Source organism: Panthera uncia, assembly GCF_023721935.1.
Source record: "Panthera uncia isolate 11264 chromosome A1 unlocalized genomic scaffold, Puncia_PCG_1.0 HiC_scaffold_16, whole genome shotgun sequence".
Classification (NCBI taxonomy): domain Eukaryota; kingdom Metazoa; phylum Chordata; class Mammalia; order Carnivora; family Felidae; genus Panthera; species Panthera uncia.
Window position 1 is genome coordinate 74406795 of NW_026057576.1, and position 5347 is coordinate 74412141.

Consider the following 5347-nt stretch of genomic DNA (forward strand, 5'->3'; position numbering starts at 1 on the left):
ACCGGAGAAATTTCTTCTGCTTTTAATAATAGAAAGTGTTGTGGTCCCTTTGAGCACCTGCTTTGTTTGTAACTTCAGAGCATGTAAATTCCTGCATCTGTTTGGTTACTCCCATCCACGTGACTACAAGAATACCTGAGTCCTTGTTCGTGGGGCGGCCCTAGACAGGTGCAGGAGGTTTGGGGGGGGAGGCATTCTGCAATCTGACTTCACTCCAGATTGCATTTTACTTTTCAACCTTTTCAACTTTTCTTAGATTTTCAATACCTACATTAGTTAATTTTATTTTGTTCTGTTGCTTGCATCTTTGTTACTTAAGTTGCTCTTGGAAATAAGAAAAGTGTAAATTATTAAAAATAGAGCTGTGTGTGTGTGTGTGTGTGTGTGTGAATAATGCTGCGAGGTAAAAAAGCAAAAGTTGAAAATTCCAGATACAGCGATATAAGCAAAGCACGGAGCTGTGTTGGTCTAGAGTGGAATGCAGGCGTCTCTCACTTCAGCAGAAGCTGTGCATCAATTCACACTTGGCCAGAGTCCTCTGCCGGCTTTGGGGACCTTACCTTATCCTCCAAACCAGCTGGTCAGCCAGCAATAAGCCTTTCCGCACAAAGGTCTGTACTGTGACTACCAGAAGTTTCCTGGTGTCAGAAAATGACCTCTCTGTTCTTGCAGATCCAGTGTTTCACGGAGAGAGGCAGACTAAGTATGCAAGAATAGAATTCCTATCAACACAATTAACATTTATGACAATAGATACACAACTAATTGCAGTTTTATGGAGGTATCTCTGCCTATACAAGAAGGAGGTGCTGGGATGGCTGAGGACAAAGACACTGGCGACTGTTAGGTGAAGCTATTGGAATCTTAATTTAGGGGTCAAGGAGAATATGAGAAACACTGCATAGGACACTTGTCAGGCCTGGTGACAAAGCTAGATATAGTGTATCTAATTTTTCTCCAAGTTAGGATCATTAGAAGGTTAAGTTGATTCCATCTGGGAACATGCTTGTCTCTAATAAAAAATGAAAGAGATGTTTAACATTACAAAATATAGGAAGTAACAAATTACTAAATTGAAAAGTAATGTCCATAACAACTAGTGTTTATTGGAGAGTATTTTGTCCTTGCTTTCCATTTCACAGAGACTATTACTGAGAAGGTGGCGGGGCCCCAGGGTGAGTGGTATCCCACAGGAAGAGGGCGGCCCCAGGTTAGATTTCATGGCGCAGGAAGAGGGCGTTGGGAGCCATCAGGCAGATGGAAGGCAGGCCCCAGGTTGGGTGCCCTGGAGCAGAAAGAGCGTGCAGACTCAGAGGCACAAGGAGGACAGAAAGCTAAGGAAACACAACATGTAATGGGCAAACACAGGGAGCAGGGCTAATGGAGGAAACTGGCAGACACAGGCCAAGCTGAGAGGCAGTTTCAGGGGACTCTTGTGCCGGTGGTCAGTGCCCAACTCCCAGAAGGAAGAGCAAAGCAGCAGGGTTGAACAGAGCTGGTGGAATCCAACAGAGGAAGTGGTCCTGAGTGATTTTAGTGGAGTTTTAAGCTTAGGGGAGGGTCAGGTTACCAGAGAACTGAGAAGCTAAGTGTGCGAATGGCACAGGACAGCGTCCCCAGGGATTCGCTGTGTAGAAGGGATGACAGAGAGGGGGAGAGGAGGAAGAGAAACTCTCTGAGGGTAAAACTGAGCCGTGGTGGCAGCTGAGATGCACTCTCCCCCCCTCCAATCTGGTCCCTCAGCCCCAGCCTCCCTGGCTCCTGAGTGGTGCTCAGCCTCGGGACTGTCCTGCCAGCTCCTGTTTCTGCAACGTCAGGTCCGAAATCGGAATTCTCTTCTCTCAAATGGTGGTTACATGACATGGTACTCAGAGAGTTCTAACCCCGTGGACTTCTAGGGTTCCAGCATGAGTAAAAATATTCTATGGAAAAATGTGCTTTGGTTTCCAAATAACTTTTTTGGAACAGAATTATTTATGTCCTGCGTAATATCTGCTCCCTTGTGTAATCCCTATTGAAGATTTTCATTCATCTGTTCTGTTTTTTTTTAATTTATTTATTTACACCCATTGTAGGGCTTGAACTCATGACCCCGAGATCAAGAGTCACATAATCTTCCAACTGAGCCATCCAGGTGCCCCTTCATTCATCCGTTCTTGATAAATTACTACCTCGGTTAATTCTTAACTTTTTTCTTGGGGGCGGGGGATATGTCATAACTTTAATAGTTTTTTTAAGTTTATTCATTTATTTTGAGAGAGAGAGAGAGAGAGAGAGAGAGAGAGAGAAAGAATCCCAAAAAGGCTCCACATTTTCAGCCCAGAGCCCAACATGGGACTCGATCCCATGAACTGTGAGATCATGACCTGAGTAGAAATCAGGAGTTGGTCGCTTAACTGACTGAGCCAGGCACCCCTAACGTCTGATGACACTAGGCTTACACAGACAAGAAGTGGGGCATCTGAAGCTCAGAACCGAGAAATATTACAGCATATAACACATGAGCTAATATATCTGTAAAACATTCAAAATCCTTACGAAAGGGGCTGTATTGGTCCTTCTGACTGTTCTTTATTCACCTTAGCCTGTGCGACCATTCACTGGATAACAGAGGTGGGCCATTCCTGCTTTCTGGTTCCCTTTCTTTTTCCCAGTTTCCAAGCATCAGGAGGGAGATGGGAGAGCTGGTCCGCTTTCTTTTTATAAAAAGAGCTGACTGTGTGTCACAGGGCCTGAGGGGCATGTTCTCCAGCAGAAATGAGAAAATGATGCTCTCCCAGAAGTCGCCTGTAGATTTGGGGAAGAGGCAAAGCGGAAACCCACGGGATCTCGGTTGTGAGTTCTTCCCATCTTCCCAGCATGTTGACACAGCCACATTTTTAACATCTTAGTGATTTTCAAGGTCCCCTGTCTGCGTAAAAAAAAAGTTACATAATATTTATACTGGGTGTTTTGCTATTCTTTGGGACTCTGGGAATGTCGGAAGCCACGGAACTATGTCCCCAGACAAGCACGTGGCATCAACAGCCTCTTCAAGCAGAAGCCAGGCGGGTACCAGTTTATCTACCTGCCTTGGACACATTTGGCACAGATCCAAGCGGTTCCAGACAAAAGTTTTCTCTTTCGTGTATTTACACAAACGCACAAATGATACCCCACTATCATCTAAATTTTGACCAAGAGTTTTTTTGTTTTGCTTTAATAAAATGCATTTCAACTTTGGAACATGCCCACATAGGAAGTTGGCCCAACAGTGTTTGGGGCAGACACCCAAGAACCAAAGGGCTGAGAAAATCAGGAGAAACTGAAAGGGTCCTTCAGTCAATTTATGAACCTGGTAAGGGGGGACCGCTAGGCTGACATGTTTACAATGGAGAGATAGATCCATCTCACTGGTACCGGTGTCTTCTGTTTTTGCCGAGCCGGCTTCTTGCCCCCTTTTTATATTTCCCATCAAATCTTTAGTGGAATCAGAATTGGCCCAATCAGGGAAGGAAGAGTTCAAAATGTTCATTTGTGGAGTTTTAAGTAACCAAAGTGAGGATCAGTGCTCTGGAATCCCATTTACTATGATCCGAGAAGAAAGGAAGCAGACGAAGGTTGGACTAGTTGAGAACCCTCATCACCACCCCTGGCTGGATGGGCCCTCCAGTACCAGAGACGTGTTCTAACCTGGCAAAGCCACCGAATGGTTGACCCTCCATTTTTCCCACCCCAAGCTCCCCGAATTTTACGGACTAAGTGGAAGTGGCTAAAGATAGGGATTTATTAGGCTTACTTTGGCAAAAGGGGCTTGAAATGGTGGCCCTTCTTCATGCTTCCTTATTCCTTAGGTAGACTTGACTTTTAAGCAAAAAATGCCATGTATGTTGAATTTTCCTGTTGGTCAGTCAGACTGTTAACTCCCTATTTCTTAATCCATCTTACAGGAGATAAATCTGGTATACAATTATAAAGAAAACTCCCAATTCTCTTCTTCAATACTTTGTATTCTGGACATGACTCTTAGAAAACTCTGTATGGAAATAACCGACGTAAATGCTCTGAGGGGGAAACATTCTTTGTTTTTTAATGTTTTTTAATGTTTTTTTATTTATTTTTGAGACAGAGAGAGACAGAGCATGAGCAGAGGAGGGGCAGAGAGAGAGGGAGACACAGAATCTGAAGCAGGCTCCAGGCCCTGAGCTGTCAGCACAGAGCCTGACGCAGGGCTCGAACTCTCGGACTGTGAGATCATGACCTGAGCCGAAGTCGGACGCTCAACCGACTGAGCCACCCAGGCGCCCCTAGGGGGAAAAATTCTTAAACAGTGATTTCTATGATTGCACCCTACTTTTCCCCACCGAGACACGTGCCTATGGAAAAATCTATACACTTTGGCGGATCGACGTAAGCAAACAGCTTTGAATTCACATCTGATTTTGTTGTTGTTGGAGTTCTGATTTTAAGGTAACGTGGCAATTGGCAATGCAATTCTTACTTTCTGTTGAATCCAAGAGAATCTAAAATGTTTCAATATAGGTAGTCATCACTAGAGGTCATCCTGAATAAACATTTTTAAGCAAAGTAAATATATACACATGATGTCAGTTTTACACACACACACACGCACACACACACGTTAGAGGATACTGGTTGAATATGCTGGTAATTTGGAGAGTGGCAAGTGAGATAATGTTCTAAAAGAACGTTGCACACTATAACACGCTAAATCAATGTGAGCCAGTATTCTTATCCTTACTATCTTTAATGAAGGCCCGACTTTTATGCATAGTGGATCTGCTTCTGTCCAACTTGCAACCACTTTCCCTGTGATACATGATGCAAAAATAAAGTATTCTGATGCTTCATTCAGCACTCAAGGTGTGGTCTGTGGACCATCAGCATTGTCAATACCTGGGAACTTGTTGAGATCCAGAATCTCAGTCCAGGCCCCCGGCTGAGCATATTTTAACAAGACCTCCAGGTGATTCTTACACTTGAGAAGCCTGGGTTTGATCATACGGGCCACTAATAATACCTCAAGTGGCAGCACAGGGGTGTGGGAAATGTATTAAGACTGGAATCAGATTTAATCACCCGATCTTCAGCTTTCCCATGGGAAAAATGGGTTCCAGTTAAAATTCTATGTATAACTAGTAAAGACATCTCCCTGTGTACATAAATGGCAGTTGGCTATTTACCAGGTACCCACATTGTCATTGTGTAAGCTCCTTACGGCAAGGGGAGAAAATGGGAGAAGTTTGGAGCGTGTTACTTACAGGTCAATCAGACATCGCTGATCTTTCCCCTAAAGCACTCCACTGTCTCCCACATCCTTGTTCATCCTCCAGCTTCTCCCCCTGGC